Here is a 12,379-nt window from a genome sequence, read left to right as displayed (position 1 = left end):
GCGTACAGTAACAAAGGCACAGGATTACACAATTAAAAATGAGAAAATGAGACATGCCAGATCATTATCCAGTGATTTTCACTCATGGGGCATGCACTGCCCCAAATCAGGTGCCAAGCCTGCCTGATGTATATGTAATAATTAAAGACTCAGCTGTCATTTACATGCACAAGACTTGTGAAATAAGGCCACATATAGAGCTAAAATAGGGCTCACCTGCTAAAAAGATGTGTTTTTCCAGCTCTGCTAGTTTGTCCGGTAAAGAGATACTACTACTACCTCTCATCTTGGTTTGCTTATGTCCTTAAGCCATCATTACTGCCACCCTGACACAACCAGGGTAGTTCAGGCAATTTTCCAGCTTTCCAGAGGTTAACATGCAGCCTTCACTTTTTTCCCTTCTGAAGTCCTGGTCTGTACTGTTTTGCATTTTCTGTGTCTTTAAAAGCCGTAGGCAAAATGTTGGAAAGCTACTATAACCAAGACTCCATTTTACCACTGGTCCAATTAGATTGCCAAAAAATATTCTTCACATGACAGCAGTCTTGGCTGGATGATGTACTTTCATCGTTGTTAGTGCAGCTGAACTGGTACATGGGCTGCAATGGTGAGGAACTTTAGCAAAAAACTAATGTAAACAAGATCTTGTCCCATTCATCAGTTAAGGAATCTAGGCCACATTCCAGTCAATAATTGAAACGTTAATTATCTTGACAGCTTTCCACTGAATGTGAAAGAATCCTGTTTGGCCAGTCCTGCAGGACATAGCCACAGCCAAATAATGTTCTCTGTGGCACATTCACCCTAGCATCCACCAAGTAAGAAGTTCATTGAGGGCAAATAAATATGACTAAGAGAATGTCAAAACACAAATGTATCAATGCCATTCATCGTAAAGTAAATGTATTACCTATAAATAGTAATATCTTCTAAATTCCTTTTCAGTATGTAACTCTACACTGACTACAAGGGGGCTCAAGCAGCAAAAATGGCTACAGAAAACCAGCATCCACAGCTTTTCTGGAAGCAATCTGAAAGCTAAGAAACCAAGCAGTACAAGAAGTGAAACATTCAAATAGCATTATAATTTGAAGTTTGTTGTGAAAAGCCTTATAGAACAGAGATATTCAGTTTGAAGAGCTCTGACCTTTAAAATGATTTAATTTGCTAATATTGACATGCAATAGAACCCAGGCAGTACTATCAGAATACAGGTTTACCAAATTAGAAAATGCATCAGAAAGTTCATTAAAAACATGATTGCAAAAGAGACATGACAAGTGGAATCAGAAGTTGAAAATAATGTATTAAGACATAGTAAACTGACAAGAGTCTATAATTAGGATCTGTAATCCTATAGTTCTTAATCCTGTACAACGACTGTACTTGGCATGACAATCTGCTATCTTAACCAGATTAGACATCTTGCATTTCAAGAAATAAAAGCAATACAGTTCCAAAGACATTTGACTGTGCTAAAATTAATCACCAACAGATTTATTTTGTCAAAGTACTCCTGTATTTTGCTGTATGTAATACTTTAAAAGTCAGGCAGCAGCAAACTGCAGAAAATATAACTTGCATGGTTCAAATTAAAAGTTGAAAAAAATTGGATTAAATCCAGAAACATAAATAAGAGAATTAAGCATTTTTTTGAAACAAATCTATTTTAAAAGAGTACTTTTATCCAACCCTTGGTTCCTCCCTGAGCTGCACATCAGAGCAGGGCTATTCCTCCAGGCATCATGAGCTGGGAACCAAGGGTAACCCCACCAATGGGTAACCCCACAGTCAAGAGCAGGGCTAGGTTGGTGATAGCAACAGCCTTTGTCATACACCTAGTGACCATCACACAAGGTGAGATGTCAAATCAAGTCCAGGATCCATCTGGGTAATCTTGACAGGAAGAGCAAGAGACAGAACTACAGACCTCTATGTAGACCTACACCTGTAATGTAGGTCTGAGGCTCATCCAAGGAGGGAGCAACCAAGATAGGCTCACCCAAGGCACAGCACAGGCAAATCCTGGTGGCCTGAGCCTGAGCTTAAATGGCACCCTGGAGTCCCTTCCCACTATGGGAAGAAGGTGCCTGAGTAGGGGTCCCAGATGAGGCTGATTAGGGCAATTAAGGCCTTTTAGTGTACTTGGGTCCCTGGCTATCAGGGGAACTGAAGTCCTTTTAGAGACAAAACCATGCATCACCATTGTTCTAAATGAGCAAAGTCACTGTTGCCAGTGGAAAGTGATGTACAGTTTACAGCTTTGGTGGAATAACATATGCCATGTGTGCTGTCTCTGATTAAATAGATGTAGTCTGACAGGACCATTCAACAAAACTGTACAATGTCCGAAATCTGGAGGATGGACTTTGCTGAAACTGTGTTGTTTCTAATGAACACCAGTATTTGCTGCTCCCATCAAATCTATTCACTCGGCTTGTTAAATCAGTTCATCTGTTCCTTTTGAACTCCTCAGTGTGGTTAAATGCCCAAATTAGAAATTCCCATTCTCCAGCTAGACAGAAAGCTGGATAGGTGTCTTGGCACAGGCTTGGCCACAGCAATCTATATACTAAGAGCTGATAGTCTCACTTGCGTAGCTTCTCTCCAGTGCAAAAAAGTGCAAAATGTGGTAAACATCATTGCAAACAGTTCCCTCACTGCACAGAGTGCCCCTGAGCTGTATCTCTGTCTGTCCAGGTCTCCTATTGCATTTGAACCATCTGCCTGAGAGACTGTGTCTTCAAATGTGGCTGTTTCCTTCACTAATAGTTACAATCCACTGGACCTAAGAAATCTATTTCAGGGAGGTAAAAGCACAAGAGACAAAGGTGTTTCACAGAAGGTAGCCCCAGACCATGGCAGTCTTCTCTATTGAAGGCAAGAATGGCTGCAGGACTTTAAAGAAGCCAAGTGCAGCATTTTTCTTTGATCTGACTTTAATTAAAATTTCTCATCTATACGCACAAACACAAATGCCAGCTAATCAAATTTTTCCTCCTACAGGTTGGGAGGAATAAAAGAATGAGATGATTGTTCTCTTTATAGAAGATGTTCAAGTGTGTGGTGGGAGAGGATGTCTCAAAAATTTCATGGATAAATAGAGCAGATAAACTTTGAAATCTTATTTTCTACTTGCCTGTGGTACTTCCTACTTGTTTCTTTTATTTATTTTTTTTTAATATTGAATAAACTGCAATTATTACCTCCCTTTCAATGAAGATGTTATAAAACAATAAACTCAACCAAACCAAAGGATGAATCTATTAATAGAAGTCACACATGCATTGCAACCCCATTGCACAGTGAAAAGAAACAAAGAATGATCCACTATGTACAAAAAAGATACAGAGACTATAAATCTTATCTATTTTAGAGATTTTTTTTCCCCCTTCTACTAGCTCAGCTGAACCAGTGCTAGCAGTTCCCGGAACCATAGTATAGACAAGAATCCCCCAGTCAGGCATATTTCTTCAACATTTAGCTAAGCATTTGGAAAGCAGATCTAATTGGTACATTGGCATAAATAAGCAGCCAGCTTATGGGAGTCCTAAAACTACAGTTCTTTTTGCTGCTTTCCCTGATTCAACTGATATAACGTTAAAACCAATGAGGTCTGTATTTTTCTTCAAATCTACCCACTAAAAAACCCCAAAATAATAGCAAATAGGCAGGATTGATGTTAACTGCTCCTGAAGCTCTTTCTCAAAACTTCCAGTGGTGGAAGACAGCACAGCCTCCCTAAGCAGTACATTCCAGTGCCGAACTAACCTTGGAGTAAGAAATATTTTCCAAAGTCTAACTTAATCTCCTTTGCTGCAGTGTAGGACAAGAGGTAATGAGCTTATCTCAGTGGATGCAGGAAGCAACAATCTTCAGGGTATTTGATGGCATCATCTATCCCCTCTGTTTTCTCAAAGAATAAACACAGTTATTTTAATATTTCCTCATAGGTGATGGCTTTTAGACTTCCAGTTGTTTTTGTTATTCTCTCTGGGCTTCTTCCTGTGGGTCCTCATCCTTGTAGAAGAACAGTGCTCAAGTCTGGGCATAGCACTCCAGCTGAGGTCTGAACAGCACTGGCTTTAACATATCACACACCTGCTTATACATTCCAGCAAAGATCCCTTGCTGTTTTTTCTTACGGCAGCAGAATGCTGCTTAACCAGTCTTTCTCCAGCTTGTGTGTGACTTCACTTGTGAGCTTTCTTCTATGTCCATTGATTCTTACTGAATTCTAATCTTGTTCTGAAAAAAAATGTTGATGGCCCTTCATATCTTGCAAATTTGATAAGTGCACTCCCTATTCCATCAGCCAAGTCATTAATTAAAGTATTGCACATTATCAGAACCAGAATGATCCTCTGAGATGAGATGCTTTACTTTAACAATTAGCCATCCAAACCCATGGTTTGAGCATGGTTTTCATATCAGTCTTGTATTGTCTTTGCAGTAGTTTATGCTAGAGAGTGTGTCCCTCCCTTTTTTATGAGATATCATAGGAGGGAATTTCAAAAGCCTTACCAAACTCTTATCTATATCACATATATTGATTCTTTCCTGTTTGTCTTGGAATGACTCAAATGATGTGCTGAAATCACGCAACAAATCTGTTGCAGCATCAAAACCTCAAACCACTTCATAGGCCTCTCCTCTGTTTGACTTGTCAATGCACTAAATCAGCATCAGAAATAAGAGCTTAAAATGATGTCTAAAAAGTGAATGCTGATTAATGCCCTGTATTCCTTAATTAAAAGTCAAGGCTTGAATACCAAAAAGTATAAATTTGGGGAAGAAATTCCTTTTATACACAGCAGTATCTATACACAACCTGCAGAACTCATTGACACAATATAACAAGAATGGCAAATTCTCTACCGTGTTCAAAAAAAACCCCAAACCTTTATCCTAATCAGGGAAGATACAAATGAATAAAGAATATAAATATATAAATTCTCTATTAACTATTAAATGACAAGGATTAAAAAGAAATTTCCCCTTCGAGCACATTAGTTTACAGTTGTCCACTTTGACCGTAAGACTGATTCTGCAAACAAGCTGCCCAACTAGGCAGATTCTGCTGTTTCATATAAAATAAATAATGCTTCTACGTTTTCTGAAAGTGCATATAAATGTAACTTAATACTAAGCGGAAGAAACAAAAAAACTGAAATGGCCTCACCAACTTATGTAAGGATTGACATGTGGTTTAGTTTATCTTTAGAAACAAGCCAGGGATAGATCCAGAGTGTGATTAAAAATAGTACAACATGTTAATTCCTAGTTGGAAGGCGGCAGAGATGCCAAACCTGAACTCAGAAATCAGGAAATAAAAATACAAAACACATTTTCACCTGAAAATTAACCCCCTGAAAGCCAAACAAACTTTGTAGCTCTGACAAACCTGTAGTTAAAAGTCAAGAATCCTTTTACCTGATGAGACTCCAAAAATAGCTCCACAAAATACTCCAAATAGTAACAGTGAAAAGCATAGGGTGAGGATTCAGGAATCCTATGGTTTATTCACAATTCTGCTTTGGACCTGGGTACCCTCCATGCACCTTAATTTATCCATCTCTAAACTGAAATTCATAAGACTTCTTCCTCCTTCCTCATAACATGTGGTCACGTGATAAAATTTAAATAATGAATTTTTCAAAGGTCTTCATTCTTTCAGACTGAAGTTGCTATAAAAATGGAAGATGTGGCTTTAATGGGCTGATTTTTCTTTATTTTTGCTCAATGACACAGAGATTCAAAGCCAGACTTCAATCAAGGCTGCCAGTTATTGCTACGTTCTGCTCTGCGAGGTGAAGCTGGTCTTATGGAAAAGTTTTTGCAAGTACCAACCATTTCCCAATGTGATAGAAATACTGTTTTATTAATCTTCTGTCCAGCATTACCTAGTTGGTATGGACGTCACTCCACTGGGCATAGGAATGCCTCCCACTTTAGAGTGGCCATTTCTTCTCCTTGTCTCCTTCTGTCTTCTCCAGCTTGGCACACTCATGGTGGCAATGCTCTGCAAGTTCAGTGCAGCAGAGAGGCATTTCTGAAAAGTAATCCAAATCCTTTACTCAGTTGTGTAGATGGTAAAAAATGCTGAAGTAGCATTGAAACCAGAGCAGTTCCAGTTCCACAAAAGAGAGGGATTACTCTGTTATACCTCCCAAAGTGACCTTGAAAGTGCCAGGCCAAGACTCCCCCAGGAGTCTTGTCTCCACTAGCATTTACACCTGCGTTACCTTGATTGGAAATGCACCCACACTCACCATGGCAGGAAAAGTTTTCCATCACCTCACTAAAGTAGTCAAAGCATGGATTCACCCAGAGGAGTGTGAAGGATAAATTCCCAGGCTAGCACCGTTCGATGCCCATGTGTGTTCTGGGCCATGTGCTGGCTCAGCAGCGACACGATGAGCATAGTGTTTGTTTCATCCACTCTTGGCTCACAGACTAAACCTCATGTCTGGGGAAGCAATGAGACTTTCGAATTTGAACCAAGGTAAACAAACACAGTGTAGTACTTATTTTGCAAAAGCTACCCAGACTGTTTAGGCATTTTTTCTAAGTGAAAAGTCGCAGAAAGCAGAGAATGAGAGGGTTTGTTGCAGTTCAGGTGGAAATGATTGGGCTTGTCCACAGAAAAAGGAAAGGCTAGTTGTCATCTCTGTTGGTTCACTAAACTCACTATTCTTTTTTCCTGGATGCTACTTTCCATTTTTATACTCCTTTTTTTTTCTGCTTAATCAATATCTGCACAGTGAACAAATGAAGTTCTAAGGGAAACATTTAGCACTGAAGTATGCAAGGGGGGAAAGTCAGAGATAACTTTAATATAGGACTGGCAGGACCACCTGGGTCACAGAGTAAAGTCCTCAGTTTTATGCTTTTCACATGTGTATCAAGTACCATTTTTAATAGCAGTAAGTATTATTAAGTTTTTTTTGAACTAAAACTAGTTCAATAAGAAAAAGAACTCATGTGAGTTGTTCCCTTTAAAAAAAAAATTGATGGTGGTCAGCCATCCTGATGTAATCCTTTTTTATGCACAAATACTAATAATCCTATTCTCACAAATACAGCAACAACAACCATTCCAAGTCCTTTCCAGATAATACCTAACTCAAAAGAACTTGCCTTTTCCAAACACTTTTCCCTGCAAATGCTTTTCTGTCTGTTCTTAGTCTCCATCTCGTTCTTTGAATCTCTTCTGTCTCATCTTTCCCTTTCTCTCTCATACAAGCAGATACTCCTACAAATCCCTCTGCCCAAGACATAGCTCAAGAAAATCCTCCATCCTTACAGTCCCAGTTGCATTTGGTGGTAACATGGGTCTACATTTTGGTTTGAGGCCCCCTTTAATTTGTATACAGATAATGAAAGGTATCATTTCTCCCATCAGTTGCAGCATGGTTTAATCACACCTCTAACAGTGTTGTATATGGTAAATTGCACCACAGCTTTGCATCAGTCATTACTGCACAGTGTTATTCTCTTAGTCGTGCACTAATCTGGATTACCATTCTTACAGGTGGTTTTTCATATACACAAATCAAAATACATTTGTACAGAGAATTTCTTCAAAGAATAAGCAAAGCTGTCCTCATTATTATTAAATGGGAGAAACAGAATGGTTCAGTTGTACTGTTATGTGTATTGTCCATTGTTATGTATTATTGTTGTTATTATTGTTGTTATTGTTGTTATTATTGTTGCTGTTATTATTATCTTTCCATGCAGGGAACAAGAGTTATCATTTGCTACTCCCAGAAATGTAACACCACTCACTGAAAACCTAGCCCCTTAAGCCATAAAGAACATGAGTTTATGATGCTTCCAGTGATACCTCAAAAATCTTGACTGAGAGCACAAACCTGCCTTTTGTACAAACAAAGATGCGTTATTAACTCTAATACAAATAAACACTTTTGGCATTCTTATAAAAGAAACATTCCAATGTGAGAAAAGATCCCTCTTTCTCAAATCTAACTCCCTAAGAAGTGCAGGAGACATTAATATACATTATAAAGCACAGACGATTTATCGACCATCAATATTCTTCAATGTCCACAATAATAAAAAATTCTGTTAACATAACTTCTTCATTAAAAAAGAAAAGAAATCACAGTTTTACAGCATCCTGGATGTACACAAGGATGATTATGCAAATGGCTGTGCAATCAGCTCCATTTTTAGGCAAGATAGGAAATTATCTAATATCAAATGCTTGACATTGTGCAAGAAGTTTTGAAAGCCTGGTCATCTTGTGGAGCAGAATGACACTGACTTCAGAAGAGCCAGTCCATAGAGCAAAATCAAGCACCTCTCCTTCTGCTATTGCCCTTTTGACCATTTAGTTTTCACTTAAGCTGAAGCTACGTTAGCATGTGTAAGTAACCCACCCAGCCCATTTCAGATGAACAAGATAAGTAGCACTTTGGAGAGGCAGGTCTTAAGAGAAAGCTCTCCTAGTCAATCTAGGTGTTGGCTTTTGAGCCCAGTTCCTGGAGACCCTATTCCTGGTTGCTTTGTTGATCCCATCTTCCGACTGACAAGTCCCACGCCGTGACATCAGTTTGCTTTTGTGTGTCTGTGCCTTCCAGCAATAAAAGAATTGTTGAGGCTGATAGCAGTCACAGTAATAATAATATTTCTAATACCAAACTGAACACTACTGCATAACAAATTATGTTTATTTCATTACAAGGAAGTTGCAAAGTGTTTCTGAATACAGTTTTACAGTACTCGGAGAATTAATCTGTCAGGGCAGCAGGCTTTATCCTGCAGACAAATTCATTTGTAATCTTCTGAAGTATTCTACCACGTGACTTCCAGAGATAAAAGAGTCTCCTTTAAAGTATATTTCCACAACCCACACTGAGTGATGCTAAGTACAGTGGTATCTCTCTCACTAGATTAACTTTTAATTATTGCAATTTCTCTCATGAAAGAGACTGTGAGATATCACAGCAGCTCTCTACACATTCATTCTATGGGCAGAGGACATTTTATGTTAATTTACTCATTTATTTAATACAGGAATTCCAGCAGCAAGTGACAGTAAGTAGAAAAACAAAGCAAAACTCAATATATTCTCGCCTGAGAAAATCTGACAGCAGCTTCTTTAATACTGCCCTCTTCCCAACATTTTAATTATTCACTTCTTTTCAATAAGAAAATTCTTTCATGTTGTTCAGACCACATGTTAGCCTAGTTATTATGGCATTTCTTTGGATATTGGCATTATGTGTTGTTGCTACAGATACTGAAGTGTTTGCTTGAAGCTTCACTAGCACACAATATGAATTAGTATCTCTTCCAGTATAAATGGGCACAAAAATCAAGAGGAAAGAGGAGCAGGAAGCACAAATAAATGAAGTAACTTGTATTTGATGGATTTCTACCATCTGTTGCACTGCACTGTCTTGTTAAACACCCGTGGAGGATATTAGCAGAAACCTGGCTAGTTACACAGCACTAAAATGTTTTTGTCTTTGTGTGATTTGTATGTGTCCAAAGTACATCAAGAGGACATGAAAATGCAAAATACACCATTAGCAGTGATCATCAGTAGAGCTGCATATACAGAGGAACTTCTGAAACCCATTTTTGTAGATGAGACCTCTCAAATTCTTGTCTACCATATACACCTGTAAAACAAAAGAACCTCTTTTGCTCCTATTTGATGATGATGCAACGACATTTGCTAAGGATGTCCGTTAGGAAAGGTCAGAAAAAGGACAAGACATGATAAAATCAAACTATTTATTGCAAATGTGAAATACTATTTTATACACTTCGCAAATCCATCCTTTTTTGGTAACCTTTTAGGAACATAGTGTATAGAAACAGAATTTCTGCATGCTATGTGTAATATGACACCTGTTAAAGATCTTGCATATGATAGCAAAGGTGTGAATATCTTAACAAAGTATTACTTACTTAGCACGTCTTGAAGAGATCTTCATTTGGGTTAATAGTCCATAATAAGACTCCATATAGATTTTAAATGGTCTCCAAGAGCTGCAAAATCATTTCTTAAATACAAAGGTGAAAAAATTAGTGGTTTATAGTATAAAGAGCACTGGAATTCTAGCAACAGTTTGCAGGTCCTTGCTCATTCTTATGAGATTTTAAGAATCTGCTATAAAACTTCATTTGCTGCAGTGGAGTCAGTTATGTTTAAAAATCTAATAAATTATCATAATTATCCATATGGTAGAAACAGTCACATAGCAGAGGGGAGGCAATATAAAGACAAATCCTTTGCAGAAATTTTTCTCTTTTTTTCCCTTCAAAAATATATATTTATTTATTTCCTCTATGATGTTGTACCCATCAGCTGCCTATTAGCCAGCTAATCAGTTGGCGCCCTTTTTGAATGCACTTCTTCACTAAATAGTGTATTAAAGCACTAGGAGATCCCTCAGATTGCCCAAGTGGCTCTTTGTAGCATAGATTTGCTCATTCAACAAATTAGGCAGAAAGAGGGGTTTATGAGAAAGTACGAGAAAGGAGTTCCAGTTCTTAATAACAGGTCACAGACTGCAGGTCTCTCTGTTCTTCAGAGTCTGTTCCCAAGCTCAGTGATTGATGGAGTACTCTTTACCGTACCAGCTTGGAAGAAATAATCAGAATTATTTTAAAAATTCTTTCTCTTGAATCTCTGGGAACTAGTCCAGGCTCATTCCTTGATAACTGCGGGCAGATAATGCTCCAGAAAACCCATGTCCCCTTTCCTGTCAAATTGCCCAAGCCTGCCTTGCCTGGCTAATGCCTAGTGGCCCAACACATCTGTCTATCCCAACCTTGTTGAAAGCTCACCAGCGATGAGCAGCGTGCAGCAATGGGGATTTATTGCTAGGCAAGTTGGAGGGAGGCTGCATGAAAGAGCCCTGCTCTGGAGGGTGACCTGCCATAAGGGAGCAACCCCACCCAACCCCAGCTGGTCACTGCTGCTACCCGGGAGGAGGCCAGGCGATCAGCGGTGCCCATGAAACCGCTCCCTTCGTCCCTCTGTCTGCCAGCTCCATCTCTTCTCCCCAAAGAGGCTGTTGGGCACCCTGCTTCCACTGCCACCGCAGCCATGTTGTCTCTGGCCACTGGCATGCGGTGGCCAAAACCGGGGGGAGGAGGGGAGGCGGTGGGACAGTCGTGCCCCGTGTCTCTCCATCCCCGGTGATGTAACACCCCTGTGAGATGGCAGCCCAGCGGTGGAGGGGCAGAGGATGAGATGCCACAGGGCTCCCTTTGCCCCGATGCCTCCCTACAGCTCTGCTTAGCTGTGTGCTCACTGCAGCGACGTCCTGCGCACGGCTTCCTTGCCATCAGCCCTCTCAAAGCTTCAGCAGGCATTTCTTATACAGCAGGACTGTCACGGCCGTGTCAACATCACCCAGAAGCAAAGGAGTGTGACTGTCATTAAACAATATTTTCTCAGTCCTTAGCCTTAGCTGACACTTTTGTCAGAGACTGGGAAAAGCATTTGCTGCTGTTTCCTTGCTCCCAAGTCCCTGTCTTTATCCTTTTCCTCTAAAGCAGAAGGCAGCTTCTGATGTCTTGGAAAAAAGGATTTTTGCAGAGCTCTGTAGCTAGTCTTTACTGAACCACAGACACTATTGTGATGGCTTTCACAGCCCTTCTGTAATAAATGAGCTTTTGGAGCCCACGACCAATGTGTTGTTAATGTTCTGGATTCAAAATATCAATATAAAGCTAAACTGAAGAGCTGAATCAAAATGTAAGACTGCCTTAAAATTTACAGTAAAGGTCTCTGCTCACTCGTGCTAACACAGGTGTTGGCATCAGCTAGAAAAGGTAGTAAGTTCATTAACTGCGGACATTGCAGTAGCAGTTACAAGCTATCACTCTCCCTCCCCCTTCCTCCCACATTCAGGTGAACCCAAGCAACCTATGGGTCTGGACAGCTTAAAATGGGAGGACCATTAGTTGGGAAAGGATGCGCCCAGCCAAGTCAGAGGGTGCAGTATAGCCATGCAGCAGCCTCTGTTAGCAAGGGCTCTGCACCAGTCTAGTCTGGTTCTCTTGGGGAGGGGCGAAATGGAGGAGATGAAAACATCACCTGCCTTTGGGAAAAATCCAGCAAGGACTTAGGGGCACCTTAGTGATAAAAAGAGGAGTATTTCCTACAGAACCGGTCACAATGGAGCTACATGGCTGGAAACCTGTATTTATTTTTGCCTCTGAACACACAGGAGCTCTAAATCTTGTGTCTTCTGCAAAACAGCTCAGAGCCAGTGGAGCAATCTCAGCCGCTTCAATCTGCAGGAAGACCAAAGAGCCTCCAGGAAAACCACCTGAAACCCACTGTCTGACACACAGAGGTGCTATTATTTACTGCTCAGTGAGACCAGCG

This window comes from Mycteria americana, chromosome 1, assembly GCF_035582795.1.
Source record: "Mycteria americana isolate JAX WOST 10 ecotype Jacksonville Zoo and Gardens chromosome 1, USCA_MyAme_1.0, whole genome shotgun sequence".
Taxonomy (NCBI): Eukaryota; Metazoa; Chordata; class Aves; order Ciconiiformes; family Ciconiidae; genus Mycteria; species Mycteria americana.
Note: the sequence above shows the minus strand (reverse complement) of the source record.